The sequence below is a fragment of the Pan paniscus genome, chromosome 5 (genome assembly GCF_029289425.2).
Source record: "Pan paniscus chromosome 5, NHGRI_mPanPan1-v2.0_pri, whole genome shotgun sequence".
In the NCBI taxonomy this organism is placed as follows: domain Eukaryota; kingdom Metazoa; phylum Chordata; class Mammalia; order Primates; family Hominidae; genus Pan; species Pan paniscus.
The window spans coordinates 70,053,524-70,077,155 of NC_073254.2; positions in this window are offsets into that span (position 1 = coordinate 70,053,524).

Genomic DNA, 23,632 nt, shown 5'->3' on the forward strand with positions numbered 1-23,632 from the left:
TTTATTTTGAAATTCAGCTTTAGATGTCTTAAAGTGTGTCATGCCAGTTCTCCAAGGGCAGAGGAGGAAAGATAGTATTCATTAAGTGCCTAAACCTATGAAGCACTTCACTGGATATTTTAACTATGTGTATGAATTTAACATATGAAGAAACTGAGAGTCAGAGAACTTGAAAAACTATTCGGAAGTAACAAGGAAGTGTAAAAAGTGGATTCAAAATTGTGTCTGTCAAATTGTGTCTGTCATGCTCTTTCTTTTTCATCTCATGATTTTCAAGAATAAATAATAAAAAGACACTTTTTATGTACATGGTATTTCCTGCTTCTAATATATTTTAGTGAAAGAAACCCTTGCTCAGAGATGTTAAATTTTTTCCAAGAGAGCTTCTTTAGAGCTAGAATTTGAATTCAGTCTTCTGACTCTTCATTCTAGAGATTCACACACTATGTGAAGGACTCAATCTTGTCCTAAATATGAAGCCCAAGAATGTTTTCAGTCCTGATAACATCATAAGTACTATCCAGGTGAAAATCATAAAGTTAAAAAACTCTTAATATCTTCAGCAGTGATGTGTGTTCTGCCTTCTTCTAGGGTTTAAACTTTAGTTCTAGGTCTTCGAAGCAAACTTGCAGAGGGGCACTTCATCTTGATAATCATGCCTCGTGGGGGGTGGGACTTCTGTTTTCGTAAATCATGCAAGCCATGATATTTTTATTGCTATACATTTATAAAAACATCTATGTATTGGATAGGAATTAAGATTTTTGAGTTCCTGTTCACTTTTTTTTTCCTTTCCCTTTTTTTCCCCTTGGTGGCCTGGCATACTCATTAATACATTTTCCCACATATCATGTGGTTTTGTTTTGTTTTCCCAAACTAATGAAGTTTTACTCTACCACTTAAGGAAGTTTTTTTTTTTTTTTCCATTAGGGAAAACATAATTTTCTTGCCAAAAGTTTCCCAGAGTTCCCATGGAAGTACAATTCTCTAAAGAATTCATTAAAATGATTGAATAATGGAATCCTTTTCTTACTAGAATGCCATCATTCCAAGAACATTTTAGTTGGATATTTTAAGGGCAGAAAGTTATAGGAGTGCTTTATTAACTGGTATTATTCAATGACCTATATTTCACAAATCTCAAATCTCCACTAAATTTACACATGGAAATACACCAATATGGAATCATTACTTTTCAAGGCAGTAATCTATAGTTATTTTATAATAAAATACTAATTTTTCTAACTTTCAAATTACATTTGGAAAACTTTTTTGCTCATTCACTTAAAGCTTGAAATTACCCCAAAAATTATAAGCCAGTGCTAAAGACCTGGGAGGGAAGGAGGTCAGAGAGAGATGGGACAACAGGCCTAAAGCAATATTCCTCAGATTCTCCTCTTCCCACTTAATTTCTGTTCCTATTAGGAAGACATTCCTCTAATGTCTTTTATTTTACCTTTCTCTCTTTTAATTTATTTACTACCATTTATTACCCTAACTTTTATACTATTCTCTCAGAAACTTTTCCCTATTGCATAGTTATAAGTTCATGAAGATATCTGATTCTTAGTAATTCATAGTTTGCTTAACAAAAGTTTAGAAGATATGGATTTACTAAGTTAGAATTAGTCAAGTTTATGTGCAACATTTTGAAAATGTTTGTTGGTCTTTATGCTTCATCTTCAACAATAGAATAGCTTAAAATGGTGTTTTTCAACCTCAGCACTATTGACATTTTGGGCTTAATAATTCTTTGTTGTGGGTGGTGTCCTGTGCATGGTGGGGATTTTAGCAGAATTCCTGGCTTTTACTCACTAGATGCCAGTAGCCTCTGAGATGTAACAAGCAAAAATATATTTGGACATTGCCAGATATCCCCCTGGAAGGCAAAATCATTCCTAAATGAGAACCACTGGTTTAAATAATGGTAATGAGAACAAGTACTAACGTCTGCTGAGCATTTTTCAAGTGCCATTCTAAATATTTAAGTGGACACTATCTAATTCATGAGAAGGGTCCTATGATTCCTATGTTACAGATGAGACCATTTGAGCACAGAGAAGTCAACTAAGTTACTACCAACACATGGCTAGTAAGTAAGAGAGCCAGAATTCAAACCCAAGAAGTCTGACATCAGAGCCCACTTTTTAAATTGTTGGGCTATAGCTGTCTTGCTGAAATTACACTAAGCTAAAGTGAAATCTATAAAAAGCATGCATCATATATAAGGTTAAATTTTTTCCCATGATTTCAAACATTCAAACCTTGGAAAGGAGACTTCCTACAAATTCAAAACCTCCCAAGATAAGTAAGTTTCCTTATTCCCCTCATCCTGTTCACTGAGCTGTTGAGAGCCCTTCAAAGCTCAGATTCCCCAGGCAGATATTTAAAGACCAGGTCAAGGAGTCAGATTCCTGGGATCACATCCTGACAGAACCATATTCATGAGTATGAGACCCATGAATATCATAAAGCTGCTTACATGCTTTATTCATAACAATCATTCAAATATTAGAAAATGTTTATTTTTTAGTGTCAGTAGTTGAGAAGAAAACAATTAAAATTAGTTTTTTAGGATTTATCCTATATTTCTCAGCATTCAAACATCATTTCCTTTTAACCTTTTACAAATAACAGCCAGCAAAATTAAATTTATTTTTCTACCTCTCCATCCGAACTGCGTGTGGGAGAAGTGATATTTCTCCTATCACTTATGTAAATCATGCCATGGGATAACAAAAATTATCACACAGCACAATTTATAAGGCTTTCATCTTTGTAAGTACTTTGTCTTCAGGAAATGTGAATTAGCTTGTTTTAAACGTTGTTTTAATTTTTAAAGGAATATAGTGTAATAACCAAGTTTTATATCTAATCAAACACAACTAATTCATATAACTTGAAATACATGGTATATATTATCTTTCCAGTTCCTTAGACAGTTGATTGAAATAATAATAACAACGTATACCTAACTTACATTTCCATGTGCCAGGCACTGTCCTAACAGTTTCTCATATATTAGTCCATTTACTCCTCATAATAAACACTTAGGTTGGTATTTTTAGTATCCCGATTTTGGAAGTGAAAAATCAGAACCACGGAGAGGTAAATTACTTGACTAAAGTCACAATAGCTAATAAGTGATTTAGCTGGCTTATAAACCTAAACGGTTTGGGACCAAAGCTGCGCTGGTTATTACTTATATATACTTCCCTCCTAAAGAAGAGAAATTATCACCAAATATATTATTCATCATTTTATTAGATGGATCAAATTAGAATATGTGTCTTATATTGACACAGGAGAAAAAATATATTCGGTCTCAAAATTGTACAACCTATGAAATTCTTGGCAGCAGAGAGTAAGAATTTTATCTTATAAAGAAGTGAATTCATAATTATAAAAAAATTTGAATCTAATGATTCTGAATTATTCCTTAAACAGTTGATTTATTTTTCTTCTTTCCTTCTCACTAGTTCAAATGTCTGGGTTTCCCCATGTCATCACATTATCTAGGTCATTGAGAACACATGTCCCAGTTTTCCTGGTTCAGGTCTAGTTTACACGGTCTTGGTGTCCTCTACTGTTCAGAATTTCCTGAATTTATCATTTTTAACCAAGAATTTTGCTTAGTAATTGCATTAAAATGAGCCAAGGTGAGTTAAGTCAACCTTCACATTGTACTTCCAGCTTCTGCCACAATCTCTTCTTGAGTATGTGAAACATTTGTTCTGAGAATAGAGTTCTCACTTTAACACATGGTTAAATGTGCAGGAAAACCAACAACAAACCTCTTTCTTTACTTGATCATTTCCAGATGCAACATATCTACTATTCCCCTTTCAAGTAGAGCATGCAGGGTGCTAGCTGATAAGATGTGCTTGAGATAAGCAGCTAGGGACAGCTAACTCCCTCTGGTATTGGGTAGTGGTGGTGGGAGAAGTCTGTCCTGTTGCCCTGATGGTCCCTTGGTTTAACAGCAAGTTGTCCCATGACCTGTGCCTAGTGTGATGAGATGCTTGAAGGTGTCAGGACACGAATCCTCTTGGTCAGAGGGAAATACTTAAAATTATAGCTCAGATATACATGAATTACATGGGGAGATGGAGGATGAGCAGTCCTGCTACCAAGTATACAGAGTAGTAAACACTCTGGATATTGTGTTTCTTTAAAAAAATATATTGTGCAGTATAAATCTACAACTGTTTTTTGGCTTTTAATTTCTGTTAATGCTTTTTATTTTTCAGTACAGTATTTCAATGACAATTTCTTGGAAAAATAGAAACGTACATTTCAAAAATAAGTTCTCAATTTCCATTTCTCGAGAAAATTGAAAATGAATTTGTAAGTATTTACCAACTACCATGAAGGTTGTACTGACCACGTGAAAATCACACGACACAAATCTACTACTGAATCACAATCATTTTATGAAGACTATGTACAGAGACAACATCCGAACAAATATAAGTAGAGAGATGAAATATATCTATCTATGAAGCCTGAATTTTCATTTAGATAAATGACTATTCTAAATAAACGCTGTCAAATTACATTTCAAGAGTTTTTGTTCTCATATGTAAATAGTGAGGAGAGGACTGTTAATATGTCCACTCCAAGAAGAACTCTGTAAAAGGTGACATATATTTATTACATTACCTACAGAAGTTTCAAATAGAAAAGCAGTTCAGCTAATGACAATAAAGTCTTAACTTTGTTCTTCACAGGATTTATGGAATCAAGGTGAAGCTATAGAAATTTTATTCTACTAATGTAAAAAATCTGACTTTATTGTGAATGCTACTGTAAATTCAGTTAAAAGTCCAATATGAAAGATAAAATTCTTTGTGTAGTAACACAAAATTTTTGATGGAGCTCAGCAGTGTAGTAAAAGCAGTGTTCTAAGAACCTATGAAGAAAAAATGTACTTGGAATTGGTTGGGAAACACAAATAATTCATGAATCTGGCCAAACTGGGGGAAATACTCTGTTAATAAAAATTGAAGAGAAAGATGTAAAATTTTATATACTAGGAAATATATCATTGACCCACAATTTTTTGAACCAAACTGATGTTAAACACTGCAGCATGATAACATAACATTTACTCTTCAGTGGTCATCTTTGATCTGATTTTAGAAATTTTGAAGCCTTTGTGAATGAACTACTTTGTAAATAATTGTCGATCTTCAACATGGTATCAAATGTTTTGTAAAAGATGTATCTACATTGTGATGGCGTTTTATTAAAAAAGGAATTGGAAAGTTGGGCTCGGTGGCTCATGACTGTAATCCCAGCACTTTGGGAGGCCAAGAGGGGTGGATCACTTGAGGCCAGGAGTTTGAGAGCAGCCTGACCAACATGGTGAAACCCCATCTCTACCAAAAAAGTACAAAAATTAGCCGGATGTGGCGGTGTGCACCTGTAGTAGCAGCTACTCGGGAGGCTGAGGCAGGAAAATCGCTTGAGCCCGGGAGGTGGAGGTTACAGAAAGCTGACATCACACCACTGCACTCCAGCCTGGGTGACAGCAGTGAAACCCTGTCTCAAAAATAAGCAAATAAATAAGTAAATAGGAATTGAAAATCTTTAGTACATATGTACAATTAGCACCAAAGGCTTCAGGTGTTGAAACTTAGACAAATTGCAATTGTAGAAAACAAAGCTTGCAGACAGATGGTTTTAATGTTTATCTCTAATGCAACAAGCTTAATAATGAATATTACATGATGTAAAAGATTTAATTATGAGGTTTCATAATATTCTGAATTTTAATTGCAGCTTTGTAAGATCCTGAGGAGAGGACTCAGTTGAGCTACGCCTAAACTCCTAAGATATGGAAGTGGTTAGATAATAAAAACATAGTAAAAGTTTCAGGACATCATAGATTAGCAGTTTAAAATCTCAACTACATTTCTTCATGCATTAAGTATAAATTACATATATACTTAAAACAAACTTTTTGTCTCAAATTTGTTATCAGCAATTAGTTCATGAAGTTTGTATCCCTGGAAGTTCAATTTTTCATTTAACAATCATTTGCCAAGTTAGCATTTTACATTTAAAACTGCTGTGACTATTCTATTTACTATGTAGACATTGAAAATCAATGAAGGATGCTAAAATATATATAGCCTGTAACTAAAACCAGTTGTTAATTTATCAACATAAAAAAGTTTAAGTACTACCATGTAAATGAAAAATATATTAAAATAACACGTTATATATAAAAAGTAAAATATAATGCACAAAACCCAATGATTCTTGTGATCAGCAACCAAATATGTGTATCATTCGCTTTTCCACATTTTGTTTGAATTTTATTTCAAGGTTGAGTTGCAGCATGTTCCAGGATGAATAATGTAAGATCTTCCTTAGAACTTAACGTATGGAAGTGAAAATATTGTGATTTTTGGCTTCCATTACAAACATCATGTCAATAAACTTAATAATATTTCAATTTAAACATTCTGAAAAAACTTAGATTCATATATACTTTTAAAAAGATTATAAATGGAATGCCTCTATGAGAATTCTCTTTTCATCATAAGAGTGCTAAAGCATACTGAAAGAAAAAGGTTTAGATGTGATTTATAGACGTTTTCTATCAATGACAACATAGCTTCTTGCATAACAAGACAGTTCTAAGAATTAATCCCAGATTTTCATATCTGTGTTTAAAAAGGATACAGAAGTTGATAAGAGGGAATTGAAGTACAAAACATATTAAGATGTTAAAAAAAAAAAGAAGGAAAAAAAAGAGGTTGTAAGAGCTTGGTGCTCATGACCAAGAAAATTACATGTATGGATTCTATGGAAATCCAAAAATTTGAATTTCTCTGCTTTTTTCATTATATTTGAGGGATGGTAGAAAGGAACTACCAACAACAGTGGTAAAATAAAGTAATTATTTTCAAAGCTAAGGGCTTAAAGTTCCAAGTAATATGCTAGTTGAAGTTATAAATGAGACAGTTTGTAAAAATGGAAAATGGAAATATTATTATGGCCAGCACAACTTTACAAAAGTAAATCACTTTAAACTGAATTCATTTTTTTGATAGACTTATTAGCTTGGTAAGACAAAGAAATAGAGTTGAGATCTGTATATTTCACTTTAATAAGACAAACTCATAAATGAACATGATATATAAAAATAAATATTTGGGGAAATTCATTGTAGAAGGATTAGACTGGTCTGTGTGGCTAAAAGATTAAAATTTGGACTAGTGAGTGAAAATCAAGGCTCACTGTAATGAAGACTAGGTTTTCCACAATAAGATCATGATCAACTAATCATAGCTCAAGTCATATAAGGTCCTCATCAGTGGATGTGTTCAAATACAGGGTCAAATAATAATAATAGAATAAACTTGTGCTGTAAAAGAATCTATCAGTTATCTATTGCCATGATTGTTGCCAAATGTCTTATATATACAGAACATGTCCTGTATTTAATGATTTTTATCCTGTGTCCTGTTCTTACTTTGACAAGATACCCTAAATATCCTTTATTTAGCTTGTGTTGAAAAAAATTACAAAAAAAATTAGAGAGCAATGTTTCTGCCACAGTAAATGGTGTTTAAATCACTTAAATGCCAACAGTAGTTGAAACCAATACTCCACAAATGAACTCAATTGCAATTCTAGACAACACACAGACTGCGTTGTACTCCAATGACCATGTTTCTGAAACTCAACCAGTCAATAGCAGCCTTCCTCCTGTTACCACGCTAACATAGCTGAAAGCATCGAAACCATGCCCATTTCTGAAAGTCCACCAGTCTCCAAATAGCAAGCTTTTCAGAACCTTACAGAAGATCAGTTCTGGCTTTGTAGTCATACCTCACAAGTACCGTTCTCTGTTGAGGCAAACAGGAAGTTAATTATTTTTTGCATGAGATATCAAGTTCATCTATTGTTAGTTTTCAAACTTGCAAACGTTTAGTGGTTCAATCGCTGATTACAGTTGGTAATGAGTTTGCATTCATGAGTAATAGACACACTGTTGTGGCTGTAAAACTATCAAATGAACTCTTTCCAATTCATGTAATGATTGCTATTATTTACTTTTATGTGTGCATATTTGTACCCAAAATGCAAGAGTAAATTTTATGATAAATTATCTGAACAATAACGTTTATTAAAATGCAGCCATAAAAAAGGATGAGTTCATGTTCTTTTCAGGGACATGGATGAAGCTAGAAACCATCATTCTCAGCAAACTAACACAGGAACAGAAAACCAAACACCGCATGTTCTCACTCATAAGTGGGAGCTGAACAATGAGAACACATTGGACACAGGGAGGGAAACATCACACACCAGGGCCTGTCGGGGGTTGCAGGGCTAGGAAAGGGATAGCATTAGGAGAAATACCTAGTGTAGATGACGGGTTGATGGGTACAGCAAACCACCATGGCATGTGTATACCTATGTAACAAACCTGCACGTTCTGCACATGTATCCCAGAACTTAAAGTATAATTAAAAAAGAAAGAAAGAAAAAGAAAAAGAACTCTTGAAGCTCATTGAGTAGTATGCATTTGTTAATTCAATGTTGAAAATAATGGAAACTTACATATAAGCCAGCATTTTCCAGCTATATCTGCAACTAGTACCAAAGTGATAAACAATATTTTTTATGAAGACAAATTCAGATAAAGAAGATAAGTTGGAAGAAGATTATCCTTCCATATTGGATATTTTCAACAGTCTTTCAGCCCAAATGGCTAAATGAACTACTACTGAAAGAATTTTCTGATTCCCAAACTTCAAGAACATTTTCAAGTGCCCAGATGAAATCTACCACAGTTAAAGAAAAATAAGTACTAACTCCAATTACTATCACAGAGATTATAAAAAATATAAATGCCTTGCCTTTTTACAGCATAACCATGGATGCAAGTAATCACAATACAGAAAACAATTTTCCCTTGGTTCATACACAATTTTTCTTGTGAAAAATTCTTGCTTATAAGATGAAACTTAAGAAACAATAGAAAATTTTGCAGAAACACCTAGTGAAGACAAATGTACTGCCACTGTATAAAAGTGATGCAAGTATACATTTGGTGAATGTTTGCTTAAAGGTAAAGACAGTGTTTCTTCAAAGCCGAAGCTAAGCATGAATGATTCTGTGAAAGGTGTTGGCTATCTTGTCCATATTCTCATTAAGCTCTCAATTATCATTAGATATTTTTATGTTGAAATTAAAGTAATTGTTATAAAATTATTCCTTTACTTCAGTGTTTATTCTGTTTAAACTGAATGATTTACATTGGCGGTATTTTTTAATTCTCTCACATTCAAACCCTGCTGACTCTCTTTAACAAATGTAGTTGAGAGAATCTTCAGTTTTTTTAAATCTCTAAAATCATATTTCACTTCTGAAAAAAAGGCCTCCAAAATTATTGTTGACATTTTAAATCCATTAAGTGAAGTCTAGATAAACTCTTTAGCAAAATAATTATGCAAATTAAAAGAAGAGTAAACAGTGTTATTGAAGTACTCCTTTGCTTAAACGAACTTCTTGAATGTGGTAAAGAAAGAATTTTGAAAAATATATCAATTTAGGTGTGAGAGCTATTTTTAAAGCAGGCAACATCACTTACCAACAGGAAAATAAGCTGTGATTTGATGTGTAAAATTGTTCAGATATTTCTCATGACTATCTTTTGAAGTAAATTTAATTATATTTGATTTTGAGTAGATTTAATTAAATAATTTAATTCTTATATATGGATGTTAGTAAATACTATTACAGCACGAAAACACGTGAAATAATCATGTGTATTGTTGAATATAACAACGTTCTTTTTGTTAGTGGACAGCCTTTTAAAAATATATTAATCAAGATATGCAATGTAATTCTAAAGAATAAAAAAATTGACATAAAAAACATTTTTATGTGCTTCAACAAATCAAATTTGAAAATCATTTATCACAGTTGTCAACTTTCCCCAGTATGTGTTCTGTAAACCAACCTATAATGCTAATGTTGCGTGCATTTTCTCATTAACGTTCAATGAATCAAATAACAAAATAAGTTAGATTTAACTATTGTAGAAGCTATGTTATTATGTAAATGGAACATAGACTGCAACTACAAAAAATCTGATGAGCAAATTATGCAAAAACAAGGAACTGTTTATTGAGCCAAATCATGACAAAATCATAGTTTAAGAAAGAGGTATGTAATTTAAATACTTATAATTTATTTCCGATAAATAAAAAATAATTTTTAACATTTTATGTCAATGTAATATATCTTATTAGAAATAATTTAGATTAACCTCAGCATCCTGAATTTTACTTATTAAATATAGCAATCCTAATTGCCACAAATGACAACACCTCAGTGCCATATAACAATAAAAACTGTTTTTCTTGGGAATTGTGAGACTGCAGGTCAGTTGGATGGTGCTGCTCATTTGAGGCAGGCTTGGCTAGTCTTGGCTGGGCTTTTTCCAGCATCTACAGTCAGTCACTAAAGGTAAGGGACCAGCTGTTCAGGAATGACCTCACTAGTCTGTATGGCTGACAGCTAACTGGTGACTGCAGGTATGCAGGTGACTGGGCTGCACGATTCACATTATTCTGCAGGATAGCCTTGACTGGTTCGCATAGCAGCTAGGAAGGTTTCAAATAAAAACAGGGCAAGCACACAGGTCTCTTAACTTGCATACTATAAATTCCACTGCATTCTATTAACCAAAACAAGTCCCGAATTTTATCTAAACTCAAGAAATAAGGATATCGACTTTACTCCTTGAAGCCACTGCAAAGGGCATAAATATAGAAATAAATGTAGAATTGTGGTCATTTTTTAAATCAGTCTACCACACAAGGATTCAAGCTGTTTATCCCTAAAAAATTTTTTTCCTTGTAAGTCCATTCACTTTCGAATTTTAAAATGTTCTTGACTGAAAGGTAAATTGAATATAAATTAATGCTTTAAAAATTGACTTGGCTATTAATCACTGATTTTGAGCAAATTTCTTCACTGGTGTATTTTATAATGTTAATTTCACATATTAAATAAAGACTATACAACCCCAATATTTCAAACATAAGTAATATGATTTGAGCTAAATGCTTTTTCTCTTCTATTTTTTAGCAATTACTTTTCTACACACTTGTTTTCAGTCTAAACCGATGCAATCCATTCAATCCTAATGTGTTCTCCTTATGGGCCTTTCCTTACAGTTTCCACAAAAATTTCTTCATTTTAAATATAATAAATAGGAGAAATTTTGATAAAATGCCCGTTATCTCTCAGATTTTTTCTTTGGCTCTTCATCTCTTAGACGCATGTAATAAAATATAGAAAGATTATGATAAATAAAAATACATGGTCAAATAATGTAATCAGCAGAATGTATGCAGAGCATAGTGGGGAGTAGAGGTGGCATTCTGTATTTGCCTCTATGGCTCCAGGAGATACCTCATAGATCTTGTAGCTTGAAGACTTTTTTTGTTAATGTTATTTACACTCCCACAAAAAATGAATATCCAAAACTATAAGGGAAAATAAAAATGTTTCCCTTCCTGGTAAGACAAAAAATATAATACAATCTAAAATTACATTTTCCTTTAAATCATGATCTTAAATGATGTTTCCCGCATTTCATACATTCTCTTGACTTGTTTGTATTTTCTTCTATGATTAGATACAAAATCAATAGGACTAAGTTCTATAAGTATGTAGGTGGGACTAAAAATTTGCAACTTCTGGTGAACTTAATAATTAACAATTAGGCATTAATCATCAAGTATTATTTTACATAGAATCTGTGAGAATTCTATTTAAATAAGTAGCATTGGCACTTCAATATTTTTTCTGTGTTACATTCTTTGGATAACAAAACAAATAAGATGTAAAAAATGTCACATTCAAAAATTGACCAAGCAGATACTTAAATACAGATGCGAGATGATCTTGAGGAATGAACCATTGCCATCACCACGTATTGAAACCAATTGGAAATGCATCAGCTAATGTCTAAACTGCATGTGATTTAAAATCAATACATATGAAAGTTGAGATCTGTGTATTATTTAATAAAATAACATTTCTTGTTTAAAGGCATGTAATTTTTTCTAAAACAATGGTTATCATCTTAAGAAGACTGAAGGACCTTACTCCAGAAATTTTGATTTTGTAGGTCTGCAGTGGTGCTTGAGAATTTGGTTTTTTAACGAGTTCCCATGTAATGATGCTGCTGCTGTTCCAGAGACCAAACTGAGAATTTCTGATTTAAGAGAGACTGGGGAAATAGTACAAAAATGATATCACCTGTTATTTCTGAGTATTAAGTCTACCGCCTCTTCAGATAAATTATTCTCATTTCTAAGCAACTTAATAAAATTATTCTAGTTTCTAGACAACTTAATAAAACTATCAGTACCAATCTGAAAATAGACACTACTATTAAATATTACATAACCTAAGAGAATATTTTAACCTTTTCCTTATAGCAGGTTGACATACTATCCCTAACTCATTCTTACTTGATAATTTCAGATATTTGGCACTCTTTTGAACTTCTTTATTTAGGTTATAATTTAATTTAAGTATTATCTCTAGTTAACAAATTCCACTTTTTTAAAGGGTTAGGGAGGTATTTGTGAGCACTCTTGCTACACACAAATATCTATTCATATCAGTTGTTCTCATTGCTCAGTTAGGGAGAACAGTTTTGCCACCTCTTCTGTACACTCAACACAGGAATGTACATATTATAAACACTGAAGTCTTCTCAGTCATCATAGCATTGGATTTATTCACTCGAGGATTTGGGAAACAGAAAAATGTCCATGCCTACTCAATTTTATGTCACCACAGAAGGTCTTCTTGGGGAAAACTGGTAGTATCTTTCCTATGGCCCACCATTAATTTTAGTATTTTCTTACATCTCACCAGTCTGAAAATTATTAAGACAGTGAGCGTACTTAACTCTGAAAAAACCAAAGTTATATAAGCATGTTTATGTTTCTATAAAATGTATGTATGAAAAATCCGTAACTCTTTTTGTAGCTTAGATTTCTGCCACAAGAATGCTTTACTTTTCCTTATGAGGGGCAAACTAAAAAGCAGTGGTTTTCTCGCATATAGAAGTTAGACTGTTTTCTCAGCAAAAATACTCAATAAAGAAATGTAAATTGATTTTATTCCATAAGTACATACAAAAGTTATATTGATTTAATATCTATTCCCATAGAGAAGTAGTTTGTTGGGTGTCTGGAGAGTCTGGTGGGGAGAAAGGTTATTCAAAAAATTGTTTCAGCCAAAATTTTCCTTCCCTTTTTTTTTCTTTAAAAGGAAAGCATTTAGAGAAAAGTAAAGTGCAGCAAGGGAGTTGGCCCAGTTGCTGCAAGCTTCACCCCTAGTGAATGTTTTATCTACAGAGCTCTTGCCAAGTTTCCTACTGTCAAAGAAGCCCTGAAATATGAACCTTTAAGTCAATTCATCAGAAAACAAATATTACATATAAATTAGTTTGAGGAAAAGAAAATCATATACATTCTTTAACTTCCATAGTTATTTTGAAACAAAACAAACCTTTTGCGAAATTATGTAGCAAGCACACATAATTAGTACTTTTTAGGTCTTAATATTGAATTTATATTTCTAGATGAGATTGAATTAACTTTGTGTTTCTCAAGTTTTCTAGCTTTATATATTGTAACTTTAAAAATACATTTTAAACGCTGCATTTATTTCTAGAAGGTTTTGATAAAGACAAAAGAAATTTTTGAAAGTTAGTATATTATACTAGAGGGACATATTAAAAATAGAATGAAAAACAATGGAATTTTCAAGGGCTGTTGAGAAATAAAACTTGTAGTTTTAAGTTTTTCTTAAGCTTTTTAAAAAGTTTTTGCATTAATAACAAATGAAATATTTTTCTTGAAAATATTCCAATTGGCAGAAAACCCAAATCTACAGAACAACTATCACTATTATGATACCAGCTATGAAGATTTTACTCTCTCTGAATACGCGGAGCTATGTTAGTACTTCATAATCCCCAACATTCACACAGTGGGCACTACATTACAGGGAATATTGTAAGCATTTTTACATGTGTTAATTTTCCACTATCCTATGTATAAGTGACTATTTTTTAAATGAGTAAACTAAAGTGCATGGAAGTTAATTAGCTGAAGATGATATAAGTGTAGTTTACATTATTTTATATGTTGCTATTTAAAATCATAATGTGCTATGCACGGTAAACATGGAGATCTGCTGTTCAGATTCCACTAAAAAGAAGTAGTAGGCACAGCTACTAGAAAAGCACTGGGAAGGCAGACAGCCTTCAGCTGGCAGTACTTACAAGGATTGCCTCAGTGCAGAGAGCAGCACCTTCCCCAGGGTGGTCTATATCCAATGAGTAAAGAAGGAAAGGGTAAAAACACTGGTCATTCCATCTAAGATGGGCTAACTCTGCCTGTCTGTATTAGCTCCAGAGGCTAGTGTTAGGCTTACGTTACACTCCGACTACTCCTTTTATCCCATCCTGCTTCCCTTCCCTCCCTTTCACAGGTATTAATTCCAAGAATATTTCCTAATAAATATCTTGCACATTAAACTGCATCACAGTACCTGCTTCCCAGATAACTCAACCTAGAATGATATTTCTGCATAATAATTAAATACATTTGCATCTATGTTACACATTTCTAATTACTCTACATAATATTGTAATAAACATCCTTGTAATATATTTATAGATATTGGTGAAAAATTCCTGTTCAAATGTGTCTGATATTTTTTATTTGATGCCTAATTTTGCTTGAGTTTAGGATTATACTTCTTATCCTAAAAACTCATTTTTATATATTGATTTACATATCTTGATTCACAACAGCTCTCTAATTATGTATTCCTACCAAGTCTAACAGCAAATATTCTAAGATTGATGGTTTTCTATTTTCTATAGTGCTGTATCCTCCAGTAATAGTGAGTAACCAGTATTAATTACCACTGCATCAACTATCTAAATCACCTTCCCAAACTCCTGAGTTAGAAATCCACTCCAAATGTTGCAATATTTATTGTCATAAATCGTTTCTAACTGTTACATAGACCTTAGGGTCATTTTAATTTTCCGTCAATGATATAGGTGTTTTGTAATTTCCCTCCAGCAAAATAACAATGCAGTACAATTTTTCTTGCTTACTTTTTTGAAATGGATGTAATAGTGTAAGATATTCTCTTTAACATTTTCCTATTTGATGAATTGAAGAGGTTCAGGTTATTGAAGAGTTAGTTATCCAGTACAAAGATCATTCTCCTGTGTACTTCTATTACTACTTTTTAAATATTTCATTGTTCTGTAAATCCTCTACTTCTTTTTGAGCTAAGAAAGGAGTAAGGGAAACAGGAAACAAGAATTCAAGCTACAGACAGAAGTTCACCTTCCGATAAAAAAATTTGGTGAAAGGACACAACAAAATCCAAACAATAAGTAAAAATTAATATTTGAGATTTCTCAATGACTTTTTATACACATGACATATATCCATTATTGGGACAAATATTCCATTTAAGGTTAAAATAAGAAATATTTTTATATTTTATATCTTGGACAGACAACCATACTTTTAGAAAAAAATACTGAGAACTGTGAGTTTTCATAATCAGTTAGTGGCAGAGATAAGATTTGAATGGAAGTATATTGGTTCCTAGCCCAGTGTTCTGCCATTAGCCAATCAATGTTGCACGGGCTACCTAGACATAATTTGTTATTTGCTCTTCTATACAGTATAAACTAATAGTTTTTTAAAAAATTTATAAAAATATTTAGGCAGATATTCTTATATGGGATGATCTACATTTCTACATCGAAGATGTCACCACAAACATAATTCATGCTAAAATTAGTTTTATTCTGTGTTGTAGACAGAATCCCCTCATATATATATTTGTCCAAATCCCCAAAATGTGTGAATATGTTATTTTACATGGCAAAAGGGACTTTACACATGTGATTAAGATAAAGGATTTTGGGTGAGGGGATTATCCTGGATTCCCAGGTGGGCCCAATGTAATCACACAGCACTTTAGAAGAGGCAGAAAGTGTAAACTCAAAGAAAAAGATAAGCAGATATCACAGTGAAAGGGAGAGAGAGAAAGAGAGAGAGGAGAGAAGAGATTTGAAGATGCTATGTTTGCTTGATTTTAACCCATAGAGATGCATTTTCAATTTCTAACTTCTAGAATCATAAGATAATAAATTTGTTATTATTTTTAAGCAGTTAAGTTTTTGTTAATTAGTTAATCAGCAATAGGAAGCTAACACTCTCTGCTTGTCTCTCTGATATACTATGCAGGTGCATGAGATGAGTAGCACTAGAATAGCTCACTTTTGTTGTTATGCTTTGAATGGAGATAAGTATTTGTCGCAACTCCACAAAATTTGGGGTTAATTTTTCCTGTTAAAAAAGTTTGAGAAAGCAAATTTTGCATTTCTAACAAAAATTACTCTGAGATTTTTCATGAGCATAAGTAGCTCTCAGCTACATTTACTTACCACAGTTTGGAAAAACAATTACCAATATTTATAGGAGAATGCTTCCATCATTTAAAGTGCAAAAGAAGTTTGGATGAGCAGGTAATGTGGTGGATGCTATAATGTGCCTCCAGATTCTCCTTCTGAGAAAGAGTTGCTGCACTAGCTTCTGGGGATGCTGACAACTCTTCAGGGACTGCCTGAGCTGCAGGCCACCTCAACCAAGGTCATGCCCTTTCTCACAGCAGCCCACACAGAAAGACTGGTCCCTGTAAGGAAATAAAGGACCAGCATCTCAGCCCAAAAGGAGACAATGCCAAAGATCATTCTAACACCTAAAGCTCCCACTGGGGTCAGCTGCGACTGTCACTAGCTTGACTTTTCTCTCTACTCACTCTTGCTTTCTTCCCTTCCCTTTCCCAGGTGTTGATCCCAAGAGCCTTCCTTAATAAATATTGTGCAAAATAAACTCCTCCTCAAAAATCTACTTCTCTTAGAATCCAGACTAGAAGAGACAAGGTTCTTTGAAACCTGGTTCCACCTGTGCCACTAAACATTTGTGAGTTGAAGAACAAGTCATCCTTTCAGTCGCTCAGATGACACATCTATAAGATGAAAGAAACAAAACACACTAAAACCCTTTGATTCTTCTCTCATTCTAATCTTACATGAAAAAAAAATAGTTAAATACTTCTGCTCTTTTAATGCAGCTAATTCCAGTCCTCTTTTCTGCTAGACCAAGACCATTTTCTCTCTCCTTAATACACATTAATTTGCCTCTTATATTAGTAAACATCTAGGATATACATCTTGGCATTCTCACTTCTTATATAGTTTATCCCACTCTACACTGCTTCCTTAGCCAACTAGAACCTACTGCTACTACTTTTTCTGATCTTCCTTCAAAAGTCTCATGATGTGTCCTTTAATATGTACTCCATGGGGACACCGTTACTTATACAGTTACATATATCATCTTTAAAGAAAGTCAACATTCTTGTACTTGACTCTGCCAGAGACAAATTCTGAGTTTACAGGATGAATAAGTCAGTGACTCCAGAGAGATTTGTGGATGTTTAGTTTCTCCCTTGCCCTGGTCCAGACTGAAATAAAGTTTATGTTTCTCGGTTAGAGAATCAGGCATTTTTCAGTTAAAGTTCCTGATAATTAAAAAGAATTTAGGGAAAAAAAACAGGCTAATCGGATTCCCCCAAAATTAATTTTAGGGCAGCCAAGAAGGCCAGTTAAAAATAGCAGCAAAATAAAGAAAAAAAGCCTGACTCATTATGATAACTCCTCCTTTCTTATCCTCTTAATTCAATGTGTGTATGAAAATTAAGAAAAAAGAACTATTTTCCAGTCTCACCTAAAATAATTTCTAAAAATAAAACTATGTAAAACCTAGGGCATTATAAATCTACTTGAACAACAATTCTTAAAGTTGCTTTTAAGCACATTGAAAAGCACGAATACTGGGCGAAGCCAAGATGGCCAACTAGCAGCAGCGTGATGGGAGACACTCACCAAGAAGAACCAAAGCAGTGTGCGAATCCTGCACCAGCAACCAAGGTATCCAGGTTCTGTCATCAGGACTGATTAGATGGTTAGTGTGACCCACGGAGAGGAGAGAAGAGCAAGGTGGTGCGTGAGCCACACAGGGCAGCGGAGCCCCTACCCCCAGCCAAGGGAGCTGGTGAGTGAGAGTGGTACCCAGCCAGGGAAACCATGCTTTTTCCTTAGAACTGTGCAACCCACAGATCGAAAGATCCCATTGGTGAGCCCACGCCACCGGGGCCTTGCGTCCCAATCACAGAGCCTTGCAGATTCTCAACCTCCTCTCAGCTGGAATCTACCTAAAACAACAGGGCTCCCTGAGGGAGGGGCAGCCATCACCACTGCTGCTGCCTGCTAGGTCAACTGAGCTCCCTGGGGGAGGGGTGGCAGCCATCACTGTGAATGTTAGCTTCCTAAGACACTAAATTCCCAAGGGAAAGGGCAGCAGCCATCACTGTATCTCAAGGATGCACTTTTCCTCTCCTGGAGCTGGGGAAACTGGATAGCTTGGTCCAAAGAGGTATTCTCCCACAGCACAGCACACTGGCTGTGGCACCCCATGGCCACACAGCCTTTTAGGCCAGACCCTGACCCATTCCTTCTCACTGGGTGGGGAGGCAGGAACTCCAACAACTCCAGCGAAGGGCTCAGGGACAGAACTCTGATCTCCCTGGGCCTGAGCTCCTAGGAGAAGGGGTAACCATAGCCTCCATGGACCAGCAGACTTAGTCTTTCCTCCTGCAAGCTCTGAGGAAGCCGGGCAACCCTGACAAGTGGGTTTCCCCCCAGGGCAGCACAACTCGTCCACCAAGGGACAGCCAAAATGCTTCATTAAATGGGTCCTTGTTCCCATGCTCTCCAACTGCATGAGAACCCCCAACAGGGGCTGCCCAACACCTTATACAGGAGCATTCCTACTGGCATCATGTCGGTGCCCCTCGAGGTCAGAGATCCCAGGGGAAGGAGCAAGCACCTGTCTTTGCTGTTCTCTAGCCTCCTTAAGTGACATATCTAGGTGCAGGTGCAAGAGTGACCCAGATGAACAGGGCCCGAAGTGAACCCCCGGCAAACCCTACAGAAGAGAGACCTGACTATTGAAAGAAAAACAAACAAACAGAAAGCAACAACAGCATCAACCAAAAAAAGTCTTCACAAAAGGCTCATCCAAGGATCAGCAGCCTCAAAGATCAAAACTAGACAAACTCATGAAGATGAGAAAGAATCAATGAAAAAATGCTGAAAACCCAAAATGTCAGAATGCCTCTTGTCCTCCAAATGATCGCAATGCCTCTCCAGCTAGGGTACAGAACTGGATGGAGGATAAGCTAGATGAATTGACAGAAGTAGGCTTCAGAAGGTGAGTAATAACAAACTTTGCTTAGGTAAAGGAGCATGTCCTAACCCAATGCAAAGGATCTAAGTACCACGATAAAAGGTTATAGGAGGTGTTATCTAGAATAACCACTTTAGAGAGGAACATAAATGACCTGATGGAGGTGAAATACACAGCACGAGAATTTCATGAAGCATACATAAATATCAATAGCTAAACTGATCAAGCAGAAGACTATCTTGCTGAAATAAGGCAGGCAGACAAGATTAGAGAAAAAAGAATGAAAAGGAATGAATGAAGCCTTTGAGAACTACGGGACTATGTAAAAAGACTGAACCTATGACTGAATGGAGCACTTGAAAGAGATGAGGAGAATGGAACCAAGATAGAAAACACACTTCAGGATATCATTCAGGAGAACTTCCCCAACCTAGCAAGAAAGGACAACATTCAAATTCAGGAAATCCAGAGGACGCAAGTAAGATACTCTATGAGAAGATCAACACTAAGACACATAATCCTCAGATTATCCAAGACTGAAATGAAGGAAAACATTTTAAGGGCAGCCAAAGAGAAAGGCCTATTCACCTACAAAGGGAAGCCCATCAGATTAACAGTGGATCTCTCAGCAGAAACTCTACAAGCCAGAAGAGAGTGGGGACCAATATTCAACACTCTTTAAAAAAAGAATTTTTCAACCCAGAATTTCATATCCCACCAAACTAAGCTTCATAAGTGAAGGAGAAAGAAAATCTTTTTCACATGGCATTTACTCAAAAATCTATCTCATAATTGGAAGTAAAACACTCCTCAGCAAGTGCCAAATAATTGAAATAATAACAAACAGTCTCTCAGACCACAGTGTGATCAAACTAAAACTCAAGATTAAGAAACTCACTCAAAACCATAAAACTACAAGGAAATTGAACAACCTGCTTTTGAATGACTCCTGTGTATATAATGAAATTAAGGCACAAATCAAGAAGTTCTTTGAAAACAATAAGAACAAATATGCAACATACCAGAATCTCTGGAATGCAGTTAGAACAGTGTTAAGAGGAAAATTTATAGCACTGAATGTTTACATTAGAAAGCTAGAAAGATCTCAAATAGACACCATAACATCACAACTAAAAGGACCAGACTGAATCACAGCCAAATTCTACCAGAGGTAAAAAAAGGAGCTGGTACTATTCCTTCTGAAACTATTCCAAACAATTGAAAAGGAAGGACTCCTCCCTAACTCATTTTATGAGGCCAGCATTATCCTGATACCAAAACCTGAAAGAGACACAACAAAAAAAGAAAACATCAGGCCAATATCCCTGGTGAACACTGATGCAAAATCATCAATAAAATACTGGCAAACCAAATCCAAGAGTACCTCAAAAAGCTTATCCACCATGATATACTCGGCTTAACTCCTGGATGCAAGGCAGGTTCAACATACACAAATCAATAAACATAATCCGTCACTTAAAAATGACAAAAACCGCATGCTTATCTCAATAGATGCAAAAAAGGCCTTTGATAAAATGCAACATCTCTTTATGTTAAAAACTCTCAATAAACTAGGTATGATTGAACATATCTCAAACTCATAAGAGCTATTTAAGACAAACCCACAACCAATATCATACTGAATGGGCAAAATCTGAAAGAATTCCTTTTGAAAACCAGCACAAGAAAAGGATGCCCCCTCTCACCACTCCTATTCAACATAGTATTGGAAGTCCTGGCCAGGGCAATCAGGCCAGAGAAAGAAATAAAGGGTATTCAAATAGGAAGAGAGGAAGTAAAATTGTCCTTGTTTGTAGATGACTTTATCTAGAATACCCCATCGTCTCAGGCCAAAAAGCTCCTTAAGATGATAAGCAACTTCAGCAAAGTCTCAGGATAAGAAATCAATGTACAAAAATCACAAGAATTCCTATACACCAACAACAGGCAGGCACAGAGCCAAATCATGAATGAACTCCCATTCATAATTGTTACAAAGATAATAAAATACCTAGATACAGCTAACAAGGGATGCCAAGGACCTTTTCAAGGAAAACTACAAACCACTGCTCAAGGAAATCAGAGAGGACAAAAACAAATGGAAAAACATTATATCCTTGTGGATAGGAAGAATCAATAACATGAAAATGGCCATACTGTCCAAAGTAATTTATAGATTCAATGCTATTTCTATCAAACTGCCATTTACATTCTTCACAGAATTAGAAAAAAAAACTACTTTAAAATCCATGTGGAACCAGAAAAGAGCCTGTAGAGAAAAGACAATCCTAAGCAAAAGGAACAAAGCTGGAGGCATCACACTACCTGACTTCAAACTACACTACAAAGCTACAGTAACCAAAACAGCATGGTACTGGTACCAAAACAGACACATAGACCAATGGAACAGAATAGAGACCTCAGAAATAAGACCACACATGTACAACTATCTGATCTTTGACAAACCTGACAAAAACAAGCAATGGGGAAAGGATTCCCTATTTAATACATGGTACTGGGAAAACTGGCTAGCCATACGCAGAAAACTGAAAAGGGACCCCATCCTTACACCTTATAAAAATTAACTCAAGATGGATTAAAGACTTAAATGTAAACCCAAAATCATAAAAGCTCCAGAGGAAAATCTATGCAATACCATTCAGGGTCATAGGCATGGGCAAAGATTTTATGATAAAATCACAAAAAGCATATGTAACAAAAGCTAAAATTGACAAGTGGGATCTAATTAAACTAAAGAGCTTCAGCACAGCAAAAGAAACTACCATCCGATTGAATAGGCAACCTAGAGAATGGGAGAACATTTTTACAGTCTACCCATCTAACAAAGGTATAACATCCAGAATTTACAAGAAACATAAACAAATTCACAAGAAAAAAAAACTCCATCAAAAAGTGGGCAAAGGACATGAACAGAGAGTTCTCAAAAGAAGACATTTATGCAGCCAATAAACATATGAAAAAAGGTCAACATCACTTATCATTAGAGAAATGCAAATTGAAACCACAATGAGATACCATCTCACACCAGTCAGAATGGTAATTATTACAAAGTCAAGAAAAAACAGATGGTTGTGAGGCTGTGGAGAAATCGGAGCGTTTTTACATTGTTGGTAGGAATGTAAATTAGTTCAACCATTGTGGAAGACAGTGTGGCGATTTCTCAAGGATCTAGGACGAGAAATACCATATGACCCAGCAATCCCATTACTGGCTATATACCCAAAGGAATATAAATCATTCTATTATAAAGATGCATGCACACGTATGTTTATTGAAGCACTATTCTCAATAGCAAAGACATGGAACCAACTCAAAGGCCCATCAGTGATAGACTGGATAAAGAAAATGGAATATTATGCAGCCATAAAAAGGAATAAGATCATGTCCTTTGCAGGGACATGGATTTAGCTGGAAGATAACATTTTTCAGCAAACTAACAGAGGCACAGAAAACCAAACACTGCATTTTCTCACTCATAAGTGGGAATCAAACAATGACAACCCATGGATACAGGGAAGGTAACAACACACACCAGGGCCTGCCAGTGGGACAAGGGGAGGGAGAGCATTGGGTCAAATAGTTAATGCATGCAGGACTTAATACCAAGGTGATGTGTTGATAGATGTAGCAAACCACCATGGCATACCTTTACCTATGGAACAAACCTTCACATTCTACACATGTATCCCAGAACTTAAAGTAAAATAAAATTTTAAAAAAGAAAAAGTACTAATACTTCTGTTTTAATGAACAAAACTAATATTATATTCTGAACAATAGCAAGTATTGAAAAATATTGATATAATTTTAATAAGTCATTTTTTCTAAAATATCCACATTTCCTTCATATGATTTTTCTATTTGATTAGATATATGTAAATTCATGTGGAAATATGCAGATGTCTTATACAAATAAATTGCATTAAAAATGACCATAGGATGTGGACTGAATTCTGTCTCTCCAAGGATTCATATGTTGAAGCCTGAACTCTCCATGTAATGAAATGTGAAGATTAGATCAGTAGGAGATATTTAGTTCATGAGAGTGGAGCCCTAATGATGGTATTAGTGACCTAATAAGAAGAACTTAGAGACATCTTTCTTCTTCTCTCTGCCAGTTAAGGATATAATAAGAAGCACGGTCTGCAAATCAGGAAGAAGGCCCTCACCAAGCACTGAATCTTCCAGCATCTTAATCTGAGATG